Source organism: Cydia pomonella, chromosome 5, assembly GCF_033807575.1.
Source record: "Cydia pomonella isolate Wapato2018A chromosome 5, ilCydPomo1, whole genome shotgun sequence".
Classification (NCBI taxonomy): domain Eukaryota; kingdom Metazoa; phylum Arthropoda; class Insecta; order Lepidoptera; family Tortricidae; genus Cydia; species Cydia pomonella.
This window is the reverse complement of record NC_084707.1, coordinates 24698091-24719323: the sequence shown is the minus strand read 5'-3', so window position 1 is coordinate 24719323 and position 21233 is coordinate 24698091. Positions and strand designations below refer to the sequence as shown.

General features: G+C 36.2%; 1 protein-coding gene across 1 annotated transcript in view; it reads left to right on the top strand.

The window, feature by feature from the left end:
* LOC133518145 (nephrin) overlaps positions 1–21233 on the top strand; it is a 732429-nt gene that overhangs the window by 548596 nt on the left and 162600 nt on the right. The gene's annotated exons all lie outside the window — the stretch shown is intronic.

Genomic DNA, 21233 nt, shown 5'->3' with positions numbered 1-21233 from the left:
TTAATTTCAAAAGTTTACGAGATAGAATTCAGTATAAAATTTGTATCAATTTAATATACCTAATGCCCTACGACTATATTTATGTATTAAGAAATGCGCAGTCACCAAAACTCGATATCTCTTCGAAAATCACTTCATAAAACCGTTATCTTTCTCATACCAGAATATCAATTCGAGCAAAAAACAACTTTTTCTTCCATTCGATTCCCGTTCGCGGTGGATCCAATGATCAAGCTGTTTTGCCGAATATTTTTAGGTGAAACGCGATTCTGTCAATACCCACTGCTTACACAACTTATTTACACGGAATCCATCAATTTTGGATCACGAAAACAGCTGTTATAATAAGTAGACTTTAACAGTAGAATATGACATTTTTGAAATGTTTTTATTTATATATGAAATAGGGAAGAATAATATTTATCTAACAGATTCAATTCCGCTGTTACTTTTATGGTTTAAATTTGGATTGTATCAGGGTTTTTCCCTGAGTGTTTTTCTGGCGGCTTTATTATTTGTTGGGAGAACGGACTTGTTTCCAATTTTCTTCTACAAACACCCGTTTTGATGCGAGCCCAGAAAACAATACGTTCCTTAGAGTAAACAATTATAAAGTAAATCCATTCAACAAATAATACTAAAGTACTCATTCGGAAATAAAAGGAATGAATACTAATTTTCGAGCCTTTTACATTTTTACAAATTTTTATTTAACTTGCCCTGTTAGTATGTATGGGACAAATCTTGCAGGTTAAATTTGACCCACTTCCCGGTTTTCGATGAAGCTGAAAATTTGCATACATATGTAAGTCGGGTGACAATGCAATATTATGGTACCATCAAGCTGATTTGATGATGGAGACAGGAGGTAGCCATAGGAACTCTGTGATAAAACAATGGGACAAATCTTGCAAGTTAAATTTGACCCACTTCCCGGTTTTCGATGAAGCTGAAAATTTGCATACATATGTAAGTCGGGTGACAATGCAATATTATGGTACAATAGTATGGAGACAGGAGGTAGCCATAGGAACTCTGTGATAAAACAACGCAACCTAATTGTGTTTGGGGTTTTTAGAATTGTCTCGATGATTATTAGTTGCTGTGGAAAAAAAGCACAGTCAGCGATAAAAGCAAAATTTTTGCTAAAAACTTATTTGAGTCTGATTATTACACCATGAAATTTTATAAATCTCTTTTCCGTGGAGTCTAATCTAGGGCCTAATTCAAAAACTGCTCTTGGTACTATTTGTGGCATTCTCTTTGCGACAACCAACTACAAAGTATATCACATGTTTAATGCCTGTTAATTATAAGATTGTGTGTTGTTTCAAAGAATTATTTTTTGTTGTTTTCCTTTTTCATTTTTTTTTACTTTTGTCGCCCGTAGCAATGTCAAGACATCTGCCAAACTTTATCAGGCGACAAGCCTTACGTCAGTTCTTTGGAGTCATATTGAACACGTAGATGATAGCTTGTTTGCTTGTCATGATATATTTATAAAATTAGCTCATTGAAGAAAAAGCGAATCATAATTGTAATATATCAACTAGGTATCTTGAAACGTCTAAGATAGGATAACATATTCTATCACCCACCCAAAGCTTCTTGCGAAGTAGACTTGACTCCCAAACGTTTTCATTGCCCCAGCCGGCCTTAACGCCTGTACCCGTCAGTCCTGCTCTTAATGGCCCTGAATACCTCAAAGATTTATTAACTGGGAGTAACGCAGGCGGCGCCCGCGCTGGCACCCGGCCAGCACAGCTGCTCGCTACGTGACTCCCCACCAGACTTGTCGACTTCTCTGAGTTTCGCCCTGATTTTCGTACGCTCCAAGGTTCAATGATACGAAATTGTAGACCGCGAATGTTATTACGGCTGCAACTGCATCGGGATGGATTTTTAGTGGGGTGTGTGAATAAAAAGGGGATTTATGTTCTTAAAGTACGGACCTGATACTGCCACTATAATAGAAGTCTATTACTATTATATTATTCTTTATTAGCGCGTTTAAACAGAATTATAACGACCGGTTTGGCGAATTACTTTGCTGTTTCAACTACACCAGTTTACCGTTGAATATTAACGACAATCACTGGTTTTCCCGGTTATAACTGCTCTAAGGACTGCTTAGAACCGAGTGAGATGGAGAAAAATTTAGCATGAAGCAACTTGAAACTTTCCAGGACACGACCTTCAGAATTTAAGTCGTTTCTGATTTTTTAATGCAATGATTTCAATATAGATATTTGATCTGCAAAACAATTCGGATCGACTGATACCATTAAAAACTTGTCATCTAACCTATTAAATGTATGGTGCACAATAAAGAATATTTACTTACTTACTTACTATTATGCGAATTTTATGTCAGCATCAATACTCACCTTTTCTTTTTCCTCGCGTTGTCCTGGCATTTTGCCACGGCTCATGGGAGCCTGGGGTCCGCTTGACAACTAATCCCAAGATTTGGCGTAGACACTAGTTTTTACGAAAGCGACTGCCATCTGACCTTCCAACCCAGAGGGTAAACTAGGCCTTGTTGGGATTAGTCCGGTTTCCTCACAATGTTTTCCTTCACCGAAAAGCGACTGGTAAATATCAAATGATATTTCGTACATAAGTTCCGAAAAACTCATTGGTACGAGCCGGGGTTTGAACCTGCGACCTCCGGATTGCTAGTCGCACGCTCTTACCGCTAGGCCACAAGCGCTTCTCAATACTCACCATAGTTTCTATTTCAACATAAGCTTTAAATCTAATAAGCTATTAAAATTGAAACAGAAATGTGAGCTACACAATAAACCTATCATAACATACTAATTGAATTGGTTGCAACAGCGATTCCATTCCCAACGACGTTCTAATCCTATTTCACGAGCTATCAAACGTTCGAGAGATGCAAGTACCTGAGCAATATGATACGGGATCTTAGGGCGGAATGGGATGTAAACTTAAGTATGAACTGGAGTTTAAGAGGATAGTGTACGACGTAGCTTCTCCATACAAAAGTAATCCCCATTTTCCTCTCTTGATATCGATGTTGTGGAAAATATATTTGCACCATTTTATGTATATTAATCATAGCCATGCCTTTTCGTTTGATTTAGTTAGAAGCAAAAACAAATTCCATACGTTTTTTAAGTGAACCACTGCACGAGAACACTTTTCCTGGATATAATAATTAAAGAAAGCACCTTTCTTTGCTATCCCAGCTAAGCCCTTTAGTTTGATTATATAGATTTCTAATAAGAAGGATAAGTGGGAAGGCGCTAGAATGGATAGGGAGTTATTTAGCTGACAGAATGCAATTTGCAGAAATTAAGTTGCTTGCAACGGAAACTGACAACCTACGTAAGTCAGTAATAAAACAGGCTTACAGATCGGAATTTAGAACTTGTAACACTGGTGTTCCGCAGGGTAGTATACTGGGTCCCTTGCTTTTTTTTAAACATACGTAAACGACTTTCCTAAAGACACAAAAGAGAAATGCATAATGTTTGCTGATGACACAACGCTGGTAATAAAATGTGACAGGAGAGACATGTTTCAAATGAATATTAACGAAAAATTAACTGACATTATTGAATAGACGAGAATTAATAATATACACATTAATATATCTAAAACTAAACATATACAATTTCAGTCATATAATGCAAATTCAATACCAATCCACATTACATATAAAAATGAATTAGTAGATGAGGTTGATTTTATTAATTTTCTAGGTATAATGATTGAAAAACATCTGAATTGGAAAAACCAAGTTGAAGAAATTTCGAATAAATTAAATTGTTTTATATTTGCGCTAAGAAGATTACGAGTAACTGTCTCCAAAGAAGCTGCATTAACTGCGTACCATGGCTATGTGTCATCGGTCCTTTCTTATGGCTTAATACTGTGGGGCAACTCCGTAGAATCGGATAGAGTATTTCTAATACAGAAAAAATGTATAAGAGCGGTATGCAACGCTAAAACGGATGACAGCTGTATGCCTTATTTAGAGACCTTAATGTTTTACCTTTGCCATGTTTATGCATTAGGGATGTATGTGTTTTTGTCAAGTTCCATCCAGAATACTTCCTTAAACGGAGTGAAGTATTACAAAGACAGACAAGACCACATAAAATGTGCCTTTTGTACAAACCTCCTAGTTACAAAGATATGTACAAAAGAAATATTTTTAATATGAGTATAACAATACATAACAATTTGTCAAATGAATTCCGAATACTGTCGGGGGAAACTTTTAAACAAAAGTAAACAAACTTGTTACTGGATAAATGTTTTTATAGCATTAAGGCTTACTTAGATTATAAGGAACCGATGACGTTATGATATATTAAATTGTAATAATTGATACATTTTGACATTGTGGGTATTTTCATTTAATTTTTAGATTGTTTAATTATTTTAATGTAAATATTTGTACGCTTGCTTGCATGCTGAATACAAAGATTCCTTTTTATTATTTTAAGACCAAAGTGTACTGTATTCTTACAAATAAAGAATTATTAATTAAGAATTAGGAGCTTAAATATAATGATAATATCCAGGAAACCCCGTTTCGTGCAGTGGTCTACTTTGAATCGCAATGCATAATATACTAATAATAATAGATCTACTATGCAACCTCTGCAAAATAATATCGCCCATTGAAACTACCAGCTTCGTTAGTTCAGATTCTACAATTGCGTAGTTCTTTCTTAGAAGATGCAGTCTGAATTTGAAGTATACTAATATTGATGTCAAATCTCAAATATTTACGTAATACTTATGTTTATTGAAAAACACGTGGAACGTAAACATTCTTAAAGCTTATCATCAAATTAATTAATGAAAACATCAAAAGCCCTTATAAATTAAGATCATTATTTTCTAAATTAACGGGAATTTTGTAACGAGAGAAAAGCCTGAAAGTATTACTTTATCAGTCTTCACAGTATTAGGTCTAGATATGATATGGATCAGATATTCTGTGTCAAAAGTGACGTTTCTTCCATCTAGCCGTATTCGCCGAACGATAATTAGAACTGACCATTAACCGTTACAAATTGAACCGTAAACTGTAACCGTCCGTTACTGTTTACGTTTTAATTTGTAACGGTTAAGGTCAGTTCTAATTAACGTTCGGCCAACATTGGTATATAGACCTAATATTTAACGTATCTTAAAGTTCGAATCGGGCTGTAAGTAACACCTACTCTGCGTCATTGCTGAGCAAAATGTACATATCTATCTACTTTGTTTACGGAATAATCACTCTTCTTTTCTTGGAAATGTTCGTTTAAACAACTTCTAGTTTACTGAGAAATAGTAATTTTAGAACCGTAGGCAGTAAGTAGAACTGTCGTATTAGAAATAAAAACACAAAAGAGCGACAAAGGCAGGCAGGTGTTGAGCACTGGGGTTCTATTATGAAATCCGGTGTATCGCAAATTGTTTGAGACGTCTAAGGTGGCTATCCTCCGAACGTGCGATGTAGCCTATGGAATCATATTTTTTGTCTACAATGTTAGTGGCAATCTAAAATGTGACCCATTTAAGGGTAATTTTTAAACTCTTTTTTTAATTAAGTTGCATTATAAGGTATAGTTCCATTTTGGTTTTAATTAAGTTTAGGGCATAAAGCAAGGAATGTCGTAGGTCACATATAATTTCCAGTCCAGCCAGTACCGACGGAGCCGGAAAGCAGCAATTTTGTGTAACGCAGCGGGCGTTGAGGACAGAAATCATATTTATTGAGTGTACTGCCTAAATATTTTATGCTACACTCGTTATTTTGGTGCAGTAAAGACTTCTTCTTCCTCGCGTTGTCCCGGCATTTTGCAACGGCTCATGGCAGCCTTGGGTCCGTTTCCCAACTAATCCTAAGAATTAGCGTAGGCACTAGTTTTTACGAAAGCGACTGCCATCTGACCTTCCAACCCAGTGGGTAAACTAGGTCTTATTAGAATAAGTCTGGTTTCCTTACTATGTTTTCCTTCACCGAAAAGCGACTGGTAAATATCATATAATATTACGTACATAAGTTCCAAAAACTCCTTGCTACGAGCCTAGGCTTGAACCTGCGACCTCCGGATTGCAAGTCGCGCGCTGTTACCGCTAAACCATTGATAATCTTTTTTCATTATACATCGTTTCGAAATTTATATTATCATGTTTCTGCTTTGCACAAAAAAGTCAATACATTTATCATAGTAATATCCCACAGGTCTTAAGCTTGATGTTGATAAATAAGCTACTTACTTATTTCCGAAAAAATCATCTACAGTATTAATAATATTAATTAATATTATAAGGCCACGCTATTAGACTAAGTCTACGCCGCACTGGCAGCGGGCCCTTAATCCATTAGCGTCTTTATCGGTCCCATATTTAATCAAGGAAAGGCGGATGCGTCGATACCGTTGCGGATACACGTCATTGATACGCCAGTTTGTGGTATTCGGTATACCGCTTGGTTCATCTTTGTAGTAGTAGTAGTGTAACACTTTATTGTACAAAAAGAAACATAAAACAGGAAAAAAACACATATCATTTGTACAAAGACGAACTTATCCCTTTCAGGGATTTATCATTTATCATTTATTTATTGCAGTCATGAAGTTACATAATAAGGTGTTACAATTAATTTAGTCAGTTCATGACACCCTGTTAGGGCACACAATATTAAATTTAACTAAATATCTAATACCTATTAAAACATTTCTACATAATATGTCTCGTGTATATAAAATTCGAATAATAATAATAACATTATAATAGTAAATAAAACATAAAAAAATTAAATAACATTCCATATACAAAGTTTGAGCTATTGTAAGCGTAGATAAAAATAATAATAATAATTTTAAAAAAATCTTCCAGTTAACCTTTGAGCATTAAGGAAGAATTGGAGAACGGTAGAGATCAAAACTAAACTGAACGTTTAGGTAGGAGGTTAATAGTAGCCTTTTAATGCGATTATTTTTAAATCGAAATAAGTACTATTACAGTAACGATGATGCTACGATTTGAAAAGGGTAACTAGACTTACTAGGTAAATCCTCATGCCAACTACAGAGTACAATGAATTCAGTCGTTCCACCAAATACCGCAATGTAATTAAAATTTCTTGCAATTTCTTGGACGTCCCCCGTTGGGCGCCAATATGACCAATTGAGACAGTCAAGTGATATGTCTAATTGTCATTAATATATAGCAAGAGAGGAAACAGATTGTTGTAATTACATGTTATGACATAGTTATATACCTTGATATCGACATCTTTACATACTTCTAACATGAAGGAACATTGTACCTTCATTAATCTTCTGTATCTTAACTAACATTAATCCTCTGTTCGGAACGCTTGCATTTTATTTTCGAATATTATATATAACCCCTCCTGATTCCTGTCTCAAGATACACTTTACACGCTACATTTGTCCTCGACATATTGGCGCCCAACGTGGGGCTCAAATAATTTTGTACTTATTAATAAAAACTTGTTTCAATTTATAAGTCTTAGGTGATTACTCTTTGTAATTTGTGGCAACATCGTTAAATCAGAAAAAGTAAAAGTACATTAGATATATTTTATAAACACTCAATTTAACAAATCAACTTTGTTTGATTCTAGGCTTAAGAAGAATCCACTAAAATCTCAAAGTATATTCGAAATAGCTTCGAAATAGTGATCAAAGATTTACCAGTTCAGTAAAAATTGCAAACACAATAGCCACAACAGCCCGAACACTCGATATTTATTTTACCGGGCGCTATCAAATTTATCGACGTTGTTAGGCAGCGTTCCGCACTAGTGGCCACGACCGCGGGCCAAGGTCGGTGAGCATTAATTAGAGCGACGCGCCCGCAGAGAATCGTAGTAGGGTTGTAACTAATATCGATAATATCGAATATGTAACAACAACAGACATCAAAGAGGTAAACGCTATGAGTATATTTTCAACAGCAAAACGATACCAAGCAAACTATCAATTAGTATGTATTTTATGTCTCTTAAAAGAACTCATCACGCTGTTCTCAGCTCCTAGATTGGATAATTTGATTAGTTATATAATAATAGATTCTTGTAACGTTCGACAATTAATAAAGGATGCCACTTACGTCACTTCTTGATATCTTATACTGAATGTTTAGTGTAATGATTGTTTTTAACTCATTGTTTTGAATATTTTTTATCAGGTAAAGCGTTGTTTTAATGAGTTTTTAACACACGTGACCGCAAAGAAATATAAAATTATAGCTATCATATACCTGTTATATCAAAATGTAAGATTCTTGATCTCGTGTTGTCACGTAGTCGTCAAAGTAAGACCGTGGCCGTATAGAATTTTTGTTGTCTTCATATGCAATGATATACGCACCGTATAGTAAAAGCAAGTTAGTAAATTAATCTCTTCAGTCTTGTTTGGTCTGAATTATTTATGGTATCGCTTAGATTTATTAATATTTATACTATTTGCTTCTTTTATCTGAAGCGCTCGTATTAACAAATTTGTAAACGTGCTCACGCGGGTTTTGCGCGGATAAAGTTAGGATATTTGTATAATCCGTGAGGAAATTGCATTGTTTGTAATTCTTTACATAGCAAAATTTGCTATCTGTAATCTTTGAATTAAAGATTAATTACAGTTTAATTAAACAACCCCGCATTAGTACGAGTAACCATCCAATTATATTCTTGATAAAAAAGTGTAATGTAATAGATTTACCAAGATACTTTATGTGTTACAACGATTAAAATCTGCTTCGCTAAGATTCGTCAACTGAAACCCTAAAGAACATTTTAAACTGAAATAGACCTAGACTAAAAGTGACCGAGTCTACTGGCAGAGGCCAGAATTGAACCGGTGTTTTCAACTTACGCGACGGCAGCGAGGTTTATAATGTATATAGTAGATATAGAAGAGTGACTACTTAAAAAACACGAATCAAAAAGTGTTTAATAATATAATTTGATTTGTTCCCTAGTTCCTCAAGTTCAATGTTCAGTTACACCTACTAGTTCTAAAACAGAGGTTGTTGATGTTCAGTGTATTGGCAAATTATAGTCGTCTTGCCATAAAGGAAAACAAAGCAATTAATGGAAATAGTGCCAACAACGCATTCATTCTTCTTTAGGTTGGTATATTAAGTGATACAGCAGCTTCTGTAAAAACTAGTCAATACTTGAACCGAATGAAAAACCCAAAATTTTATGGCATGACGAGACGAGAGAGATAAGAATCAAATTGAAATGGTGACCGAAAATTAGTCACTAATATTTATTTTTTATGTCGTCAAAAATACATGTTTCCTATCTCTTGGGTTGAACAACTGATTTATACCCCGACCTCAAAGTTATAGGTATTCAAAGCTTGCTTTTGGTCCCTCAATTTTGAGTTCTTTATACTTCAGATCAAACAAATGTTAAGGTTCCAAAGTTTACATCACGCGGTGGAAGCAAAATGACACCGGAATGAAAACAAAGTGTCCTTGAAAAACTCAATGATATTTCTCACCTCATCCAAATAGATTAACTCCATATCCTGGCCCGAACAGCTGGTCTATCCCGGGCCTTATTACAATCCAGTCCGCCCTCCGCGACGCCGCGGGCGCCCGGAGCACTCGCTCGTCTCATCGTGTTAGCTGCGTCACTTCGCTTGCCTTCCGACATGCATTATCTCTGCACCGGATTAGTTCATGGCCCGAATGTCGCTGCTAGGGCATGGTAAAACGCTTTATGTGTTGACCTCTTTAGTGGCTGTGTTGCAAATTGGAGTTATCATGGTTAGCTTACAGACAAAACATTCGATCTTAAAAAAAAATCTCACAGTGTACATATATGCATCATATCGGTATCTTTTTTTAATATTACGTCTGTGGCAAACAAGCATACGGCTCGCCTGATATTAAGCAGTCTCCGTAGCCTATGAATAGCCGTAGCGAGATGCACTACGGTAAAAGTAGGAAACTTGGCTCCCCACTGGGTATTTGTGCTCCAACAATTTTTAGGTTTCCGTACCCAAAGAGTAAAACGGAACCCTATTACTAAGACTCCGTTGTCCGTCCGTCTATCTACGAACGACTCAAACCGGACAAGGTTTTTTTTTATAACTAATAAAAACTATATCACATCCTCATTTAAGTAATCGTGTAATATTAAAGTGATATAAATTGTGTAGAAATAAGTTTGAAATTGTGACCTGTAATACCTTATTACCAATAAATTATGTCTATGTCTATTACAAGTAGGTAGAGATCGTCTCTTCAAATCGGAATAATTATGTATATCAACATAGGGCAAACCTTGGCTATTTGGTGATCCATAGTTATTCGGTGATAGTCAGTTTTATTGTCTTTTAGCCAAGTTACCTGGCAATTTTATGACTTGGAACCATATTACACCACATTAGCCACATTCGTGCTATTTCTTAGACATCGTTTTAAGCAATAAAATTACAGGGCAACTCGGCTAAAAGACAATAAAACTGACTATCACTGAATAACCAAGTAACACCGAATAGCCCAGGTTTGGCCTACCTACCAAATTTATTTATTTTTTATTGGAGAAATGTAAAAATTTGACCACAATCTCACCTGATGGTAAGTGCCGATGCAATCTAGGATGGAACATGCTTACCCAAAAGACGGAACGTTAACCAAATTTTACGGTAGGTACTTACGACTTTCAAGTAAACTGTCGAATCATATTTTTTAAAGATCAAACAGTAAAATCATAGATGGGTTTTTTGATGTCAACCCTGCTTATATTATAGATTTTAATTTTTTTAAATGATGAATTCATATTTTTAAGGCAAATTTGACTTGACTTTAAGTTATATTTTTATTCCAAAACATAAAAAAAACCTACGTTAAATTAATTATTTTCATTATGGCTTTGACTCGATGTAAAAATACACCTTTCGCACACATATCTAAACAAATCACAAGCAGGCGCCCGTATCCCTACACAAAGGGTTAATGAGATCAGTCCATCCCCTAAAACAGATGTATTTAATCCGACCTCTCGATCGGATTGAAATATAAAGGTGCCTGTCAGCAACTCACCGACTGTCCCGGAATTAAAGGTGCAAAAGGTAGACGTTAGGAATTAGGCTGCCCTCGCGGATGACCCATAAAACTGGTCGAACACGAGACGAGGGTCAATTTATCGTTTCATTGCGCCCCTGGGGAGCGATTCGTTCCTCTTTTAATTTCCGTACAGGACAAAAAACTACAACCGCTAAAATGCTGCATTTCTTGCAGGCGATCCAATTTAAGTAGTAAGAATTTATAGCAGATGGAATGTATCTTGTTTTGGACGGTGAAATATAGAACGCCATTGGAGACGATTGCATCGTTTTAACCGCACGCGTGGCAAGAATTCTAATTTTAGCCGAACCTCTCCTTAGTCCATATTAGCTCTGTGGAAAACTGGGGCAGCGATGTTTGGACGCGTGTGTGCTGCAAATGAATCTTTAGTACTCACAGGACAAAATTCAATTTAGAATTTTGCTTGTTTTGTTTATATATGCATGTTTGTCTAGTCTAACAGGGATACAGTCAGCGCGACTCGTTGGAGAGACTGCATACTGGAGTAACTTTGCCTGGATGAATGTCTTTGCTTAAGTTCTCGGTGGATCGCTGGCATCCGACTGAGCACATACTTAATCAATGGAATGGGCATAGCAGCTGTGTCATGTCCTTAGTGCGCAAGGAAATCCTGTGAGCTGATTTAGTCTGTTTGCGAAAGGGCTTCGCAAGTCGCAACCATCTAGTTTCTCGGTTGTATTTTGAGATAATTCCTAAATACACTGCAGGATTCCATTAGTATGAATGCCTCAAAAGGATTTTAAAATGTCCTCAGATACTGGGAAATAAGTTATTTGCTTCTTAAGTGATAACAATCTTAATCATAAGCAAGTTAAAGTATGGTCAACTCTATCAAATTTTAAAAATGTCGATGCTTTTTAACATTTAGACGATGGTCTCTTGGTTTTTTAATAAAACTGAAAAAATCAATGGTGGACCCACAATTTCTTGACCTTTATTGAGATATTGATCGTGTTGCAATCATCACCGATGTTTATAATCCCTTTGCTCTGTTGCGGCTTCGAGAAGCGCTTAAGCGATATCTAGCATAAAACCATTATTTATTTAACAATAAAATACAACTATATTTCATTCCAATTTTAACACAGCATATTGTTATTTGCAAAAACGTGTAGACGTAAAAAAACCTTGCTACATCATGAAACTTTACCACCTTCTTATCTTCATTTCACATCGATACCTAAAACTGACCCCATCGCGTAAATTAGCTCCTATCTGATTCATACGAGTAGTAACTTTTTATCCTCTGCCTTTTGAAAACTCCTTTACTATCGTTCCGCAGCCATTGCTCGAGCCAAAGTCCTGGTAACTAAGCTTAATGGAGCAGAAGGTTGATTCTGTCAGGACGGCGGGTTGCTGGCTATCTTTATTTCCTACTTACATGTTTAACTAGAACGTATATAAACGTAATTCATATTGATTTGTTAGACCTGTACCCCAAAAGCATAACATTGTTGTAGTAATTCACCGAATCGCATTTCACCTTGAATGAAAAAGATATCACTGGATTTTTTTACTTGACGCACTTTTTCCCGTATTTGTTAGCCGTTCGTCCAATACGCAGTTCGTCCAAACGATATTTGAATTCGCATTTCGTCCAATACATATTTGGTCCAACATACATATCGCTCAACAGCAGCTCGTCCAAGACGTATTGTGTCAACACGTCTTTCGTCCATCCCATAGTTTGTCCAACAGGCGTTCAGTCTAATACGTATTACGTCAACACGTGCTTTGTCCAAGATGCAGTTAGTGCAACACGTAATACGGTCACGTTATAAAGTACATGTCTGATAAACTTTACACTGTCCTTATCTATTCGTTCGTTACGTAGATATGTCAGATAGTGTCCGTCCTACCAATAGTTTCCACAATCGTGCAAAGATTTCTGATATCTCACTACCCTTCATAACTGTTACTCCAAAAACTGACTACCTTGACAAGTTACGCACTTTTTTCAATCACAATGTAACAATGTTAAGCTATGCGGGTGCCATAATTCTACAGTTATTCTTATAAATTCATCCTCTTTCCATAACTATGTCATGTATCTGGCCTACTGCTAAAACTGACTTTTCGCATGTGACGTTATTTCATCGTAAAACAAATTAAATTCGATCTGGCTAAACGGTGGATTGAAATTATAAAAATGGATGAAAAATTCGATCTGACTTTTATAAAAAGTAAAAGAGGACATGATTTATTGTTGAGAAACGGGTTTAGATATCACTTAAACGCTCGAAAACCTGTAAATGTCGAAAATAGTAATACTTCATTGTGGCGGTGCAGCAACAGATATGAGTGCAGTGCGTCTGTTACATTAAATGAAGACCGTGATGTAGTGCTACGAGAAAGCCAGCATACCTGCGAACCTGATCATTCCAGAAATGCAATCGACATTGCATTCGACGCTTGCAAGATAAAAGTATCGGCTGATTTCGGTTCTGTACAGCAGATATACGAAGATACCATCCAGCAACTAGAGGACAGTGGCCTAGTAGAACCAGATGATATTCCCCCTTTTTATTCAAAACGAGACACGCTGTACAGAACAAAAAAGAAAAGCTTGGAAATCACTAGTTTATCATTTCGTCACCTAAGAAACGTCCAAATTCCAGAATGTTTAGCTGATGACTTTTTAGTTAAGGAATGTGGTGACGACGACAAAAATCTTGTGTTTTGCACAAAAGTAACACGAAAGTTGCTCGAAAAATCAAAAAACAAATCTCACAAATTTTATGGCGATGGCACTTACAAAAGAGCAGCAAAACCATTTAAACAGATATTCACTCTACATTTGGATTTGGACCGAGACACCAAATACCAAAATATTGTACCAGTTATTTACTGCTTGTTGCCAAACAAGACTGAAAATACCTACAAGAGATGCTTTACAATCATAAAAGAAGAACTGAATGTCGAAATCAAATATTACAAGGGTGATTTCGAACTTGCACAGTTGAACGCTGTCAAAAGTGTTTACCCGGATGTCTACGTAAGCGGATGCTTTTTCCACTATTACAAAGCAGTCAAAAGCATATCGTCCTATTACTGCAAATACCTATTAAGTGCAAAAATCGTGTGTTCAGATAATGATATTTGAATGTTTGGATGTTCTTTTCGATGTAAAAATATGAACAAATTTACACTGTATTTATAAATTCCTAAGCATAATTTAATCTAGTTTAGTACCTAATCATGCAAAAGATCCAGATTGTGTCTAATTGACGATAAAAACAAGATTAAAATGAAATAGTCGCGCACTTAATAGGTTTTGCCTGTAGAAATATACTTTGGTATATATCCCTCAGGAAAGCATTTATGCCTGTATATCTATTTAATTCAGCTTTACTTTACATAGAATGTATCTACTAGCCGCAAGATAACAGTAAATACCTATAGGTTTTCGTGTTTTTTCATTTTAACTGAAAATCGACCAAAGTATAAGTGGTTTTACCTGTAAATAATATTGGAATTTCTTATTGAAGGCTCCATAATTTTACTGATTACAGTGTTTTCACTAAAGAAAGTAGTTGTTAGCACGTAGTAATTATTTGTTGGTATTTGAAATGAATAAACTGAAATTGTATCAATGTATCATGGTTATTTATTAATCAAATATGCTACAAAAAAAAGTTAACAATCGTTTTCATCACTGCTGGATTCTGATGCTGCAACATCCGGAACTCGGTCAATAACATCATTGTCACAGTTAAGCGAGCAAAACCAACCATGATATTCTTCAGGAATGACGCCTTTATCGCAAAGACTGAGTAAATCCTTTTTCTTTGCTGCAGAGATCGCCAAGGGCTTATCGTACATTCTTTCTAAACCCTGACTAAGAAATGCTTCAGGAGTCGGAGGTTCTACAGAGTTGGGATTCGACTTGTTGCGTTGGTTCCTTGTCTTGTACCGAGAGCCAGATTGGGGAGTCGCCGTCTTGCGAGATGATACCGCAGCCCTGGTATCAAAGTTCAAATAATCTTCAGACGTGTCGTAGTTGAAGTATATTTTTGAGTCGCCTTTTACGTATTTAATTTTTTTTATCTTTAGCCAGAGGACTTTATTCCCATTGCAGTCCTTGCTTTTATTTTTTAATATGGCTTCAGCTAGACGTTTTAGGTCGTAAAACTCGTTGTATTTAAATTCTTTAACATGATAGGGATCCTTTTTTACCTTTTTTTTGCCAACTTTGTACACTCCTTTCGATCTAGCATTCTTAAAAATGTTTTTCCAATCCGTCATAGAGAATACGTCCTTGTTTTTCTTCGCACTTTCAATACTGCTGTGCATTGAATCGGCTTCCATGTAAGAATGCCCCGACTCAAGAAATTTTTGTTCAATAACTTGCAGATGATCGATTTCGTTAACAGCCCAAAGTAATATAGCCGCAACGTTTTGGTTACGATTTTGACCACCGCAGGTGTCGGAGAACAAAGACACACTTGTTACGTTCGTGGAGATACAATTTGACAAGTAATGGTATAAAATTGTACCAATCTCCGCGCTTCCCTTTTTGCCATGTACTTCGGACCAGGAAAAGCAAAAGGCATTGTTGGGTAAGGCACTCTCATACACGGTCAAATTGTATACGGTCAGTTTTCGCACGTAATAAAGCAAGCCAACTTTTGAACATGGTATTTGTAATATAGCTTGCAAATCAAAAGACACAGATATAAAGGTTGGATCGGTCCCTGCTTTCTGTTTGTCTCTTTCTTTCTCAGCCTCACATGCAGCTTTTCTTTGTATGTGCTCGTTATAGGACGTTTCGAGATCAGCTTTATCCTTATCTTGTGCTGAGGTGTACTTGTTACATACCTGACACTGATCTTTTTTTGGGACATAGAAACTCAAGTTGAACTGAGTCGAGAAAATTCTGCGATAAGTAATTGCAGACACAGGATTGTTGTTTTCATACTCTTGCAAATAAAGTTCATGCATTTTATTCACTGAAAGTGTGCCTTCTAAATATTTACGTTTAGATTTTTTACGAATATAATGTCCCTCCATTGTAGGAAAGGAAGAAATGTGGTCAACTACTTCTTGCACTTTTTCTGGGGGAGTTTTATTTGGCGGAATATGATGTCCTCGTCCATCAGCACCGGAGTAAAATCCAAGTTCATCTCGGTTTTTAACCGCGTCACCGAGAGTTGCCTGTGAGATGCCTAAAGTAGAGCAAAAGAATTTCTGGCAAACTTGTCGCTCCTCTGCGCCTAAATAAAAAAAACACTTTGTAGTGTAAGGTCTAGCTGGACGTTTTCTCTCTACCAGGACTTTCTTTGGTGGCTGGACTCTAACACGAGACAGTATAAAGTTTTTTTTGCTTACAAAGTCCAAATGCCAGTAGATTCTACATATTTTCGCTCGGTCTTGTTCGGTGAATGTATCTGTACATTTGAATGAGCATTTTGTGCAATCAACTGTCTTAGGGACTTTTGGGGCTCTTATGTGGTTATTAGTTGTATACGACAACCCTTCCGCACGTCTTTTTTTTGCGACATTTTTTTTCCAATTGCTCGGATCAGCAGCTCGCCAACGGCTTAATGTTTTCACTTCAGCCCAAACCAACTCTAACACATCTGATAATATTAGAGTAGCAATCTCAGAGGCTGTGTCGTTATTTATCTCTTCATATTGGTGACTGATGCCAGGCTGTGGTGATATAGTAAAAGATTTAATGCTTTCATTAGCATTGGCGCCTAATAAGTCTGTTTCATTATTTATCTCTTCATATTGGTGACTGGTGCCAGGCTGTGGTGATATAGTAAAAGATTCAATGCTATAATTAGCAGTGGCGCCTAATAAGTCCTGCAATGTAATTAAATCACCATCATCATCGCCGTGGTTGCCAGGAGCCCGCTGCTGGTCCTCTTCGTCAGGATAGTAGGTAGGATCGTTATCAGAAAAGTCGCCGCCGAATAACGACGACTCTGACTCAGATGTAGTTTCCGAGATTCGCCTTGCAGGCAATGTTATCTTAGTCCGTGGAAGCTCTTGTTCGGACTCTGACGTGCTATCATCAAGAAATATATTATCATTAAATATCTGCTGCATCTGATCAGCGATACGTTCTTGTGACTCGTCGAGATCTGAAGCCTGGCGTTGTTCATACTCTTGCTCGTGTTCATCTGCAAAAAAAAACCCTGACAATTTATTATTATAAATGTACTAGTGGCTCTGTGCGCTGTAGACTTCGCGCTAAGCTTAGAAAATGTGAAAGTAAAAAATACTTAGTTCATTAAGTCGTTATCACAGTGAACTCACAATAGTCATAAGGGCCACATACGTTATTGGCGCTTAAGTCCTTTATGCCAGATTCCACATTAAGAAAAAAATCCAGAAACTGGATCGACCAAAAAAATCTATTGAATCATAAAATATGGCCACTAAATTTTACGAGAATCGGTTAAGAATTGCGACCTATAAAGGAGAACGTATGTCCACGAAAGCAAAATGTCCGAGTCAAAACGGAGATACGCTAACGCTACTGTCAATAAAACTATTTATTTTGAATGTTGTCGTAGAATATATTCACATTTTCTCACGAAGTTTCTTTCAACACATAAGTTCCGAGAAACTGATAAGTGAGAGACAGAATTTATATTCACAAATATGTACGGCATGCCCAAATACTCAAGAAATACCGTAAATTAAATTAGTCAGATACGGCCAATTAAATAAATAAATGAGTATATAAATATTAGGTAAAGACACTCTGGCTTTGCAGATAAACACAGAAGTAAGGACCTACCTACTTACATAGTCAACCGGCCGGCACGGCACGCAGCGGGCGCCTTGGATATTTTAATTGACCTTGTACCTGCCTACGTCCGAGGTATATCCTCTTTGCAGAACTATCCAAGTCTATTCTTTATTAAAATCTATAGTATATACATAAAATAGTTAAAATATTCATTCACGGACCATAAACGTCTTGAAAATACAATACAATCATACGAACCTCAAATTTAAATTTGGGCCAAATAATATTACTTACGGTTTGCATCCTTGTCTTCCGTGACCATTCTAACGAGTCTTCTACTCCTGGCACTCATTTTTATCACACAGTGTCATTAACTTAGGATTCTAAACAAATTATTCACAACAATTATAAGAGCATCAAACGTTACATCGGCGCGTGAGTCGCAACTGAGTGAAGTTAGCTACGGTGCGAAGCTAGTAAGCGCACTTAGTTGGTTCTGCCTGTACAACTACATGTTAACATTGGAATAAAGTTACATGCAAAACCTACTAAGTCACTGTACAGTTTTTTAGCAGAAAGATATTGCAGTTTGATGAATACGTAAATCTTCAGACAAAAACATATAAAGATGTTTAGTATATTTAGCTTGGCATAAAATAAATAATTTGCTGAATAATCATTTACGCAAATACCAAATATGTACACATAGAAGTTACTGTTAGAATATACAACGGTTATAATTTAATAAAATTAGTATGCAAAAACACGATAAAACATGGTAACAGTTTTTACTTGGAGGTGAACACATGAATCATTGTGTTATTATACACATTTCAATTTCTTCCAGTACATAATGCTACCAAATCATTAATATGTTGCCTTACGCGGTGAGTTATTTTTGGAACGAAAGGTCGTATCAAAAAATGGGTTTTACCAGATTGTAAAGCTTGAAAAGTTAATTCTAAAGGTCTAAAAAAACCACTTTCGTCATAAATTCACTTAATAGGTATTTGCAGTAATAGGACGATATGTGATAAACTCAACCTAGAACAGACACTCATTGGAAGAAATATTACGAAGCTGTGCTCATATATGACATTATTACCCACTAATCTTTTAATGGACGCGTGGGTAGAGATTAAAAAAATGGGAGAAGTGTGCCAAGACTCAGTTGCTTTTCAAGAGTTTTCCGTTTATTTTGAAAAACAGTGGGTACCCCTTTTTGCCATGTTAAGTGTAGCCGAAGAAAATAACCGCACGACAAATGCATTAGAAGGATGGCACAATCGACTGAACAAGAGAACTCCTCCGAAGCCCAATTTACTCAGACTGATTGAAATATTAAAAAAGGAGGGTCGTCACCATGATATTTTTATCAAAAGAACAATACCTATGAGCCGCAAACGACGACAAAAAGATATTCGGTTCAACGAATTTTTAAATAAAAAGCTAAAATCGCTGAAAACATTGAAAATAAGTGCCATGGAGTTTCTGCGAAAAGCTATTAGGGCAAAACTGCTATAAATTATCCTTAGAAATATAAATAAACTATAAGCAGGGCGGTTTTCGATAAACTGTACATGGGAAGGATTTTTTTGTTAATGAAATTTCACTACTTTTAATATACCGCTTATCGGAAACAACCCTGTACAGTGGTTTTGTCTTAACTTCCTACGACCCATGGGTTTGACGTAGGTTATTTTAGTTTTGTGTAAGTTTAATATTTTTTGTTATCTTGATGACTAGGCTGTTCTGTAAGTTAAAGAAGTTTTATTAATATATTTTGTCGAGTTCATTCAGCTTTTTATTCATTTTTGAGGCTAGAGGAGTCAATCTAGGGCAAATTTCACTTAAGTTTGGAACTGATTCTAGGCAGGGCTTGATAACGTTACTAAATTTAACGTTATAATATCGTTAGGTAACGTTAAAATCATAGATATACTTGACTACCGGTACAAAGTGATAACGTTACCTATATCATAACAAAAGGTAACGATACTTAGTTAACGTTACTTTTAACGTTTTTATTGCATAAAATCATCATCAATAAACTCTTGAAAATACTCACGGTTCGCTAGCTTATTCGATAAAATTTCATTATTTCGAGCGTAGGTAATTCTGTGTAGGTAGGGCCTATGGTCCTTGGTAGGGTAGGGCGTACTATACGTAAGGACGAATCGCGAAATGGACGAAATATGAAATGACAAATAGCGAAATGGTCGAACTGCGTGTTGACGAGTCGCGAAATGGACCAAATCTTGAATGTCAATCAGCGAAATGGACGACCTGCGTATTGACGAATCGCGAAATGGACGTATCATATTATGGACGAACTGCGTAGTTGGCAAACGGCAAAATGCGATTTGGACGAACTGCGTATTGGACAAACGGCTAACAAATCTTTGACATTAGTATAATTAATTTGTAGTATTTAATTTTTCGTGTAGTATGTTACCGAAGAGGCATTTCGCCGCGATCGACGTTTGTTTGGGACTCTATTTAACTTGATACGTTAATTTGATGCTTGCACTAAAATTAAGTGTTTTTTTAAACACGTTTTGTACTTGTAGGATTAAGCCTCAAGTGCTATCAAACTCATTAAAATTTTATCTATGTGACGTTGACGTTGCGTTGACTCACGTCGCCAATACAATACACGATCGAGGTGAAATGCGACTAAAGTAATAAACGATTGAGTCACAACGCGATGTTTAAATGCACGGTCGAGGTGAAATGCGACTAAAACTTATAGCCACTAGAAAAAAAAAACTATTGAGACACAATGCGAAAATTAAATATGAGATCGAGGTGAAATGCGATTCGGTGAATTACTACAACAATTTAATGCTTTTGGGGTACAGGTCTAACAAATCTTCATATTAAATTTTCTACATGGAGAAATTTATAATATTTCTCTACAAATTTTCAATATTTGAAATGATCGATCGATATCAACGAAATGTAGGCGGTAATAGAAAATATATTGTTTATTTCGAGTTCCGTACAATTGAGAATTAGGAACACATAAAGAAAAGAGGGTCGTTGAAAAAAAAATGTTTTTGCCTTCCTGTGTAATTGTTCAACCAATCTGTGGAGTTTTTTTTTTATTACTAAAAGGTAAGCATTTGACCACAATCTCACCTGATGGAAAGTGCCGATGCAGTCCAGGATGGAACATGCTTACCTAAAAGATGTCTATTCACTCTCGAGTTCTTTTGATACAACTAATTACATCGTTTTATTTTTCTTTAGCTTTCATTATCCCTATCGATAAATAGATTCAGCCCAATACAGGAAAATGGAAAGACATAATCAATACTTTTAACTGCGGACAGTTCGGTCCGACTTGCTCGATGATATTTCCCGATGCATTGAGCGCATTAAGGATTATCTCGTTACACCGTGACGTAACCGACAAGAGTGC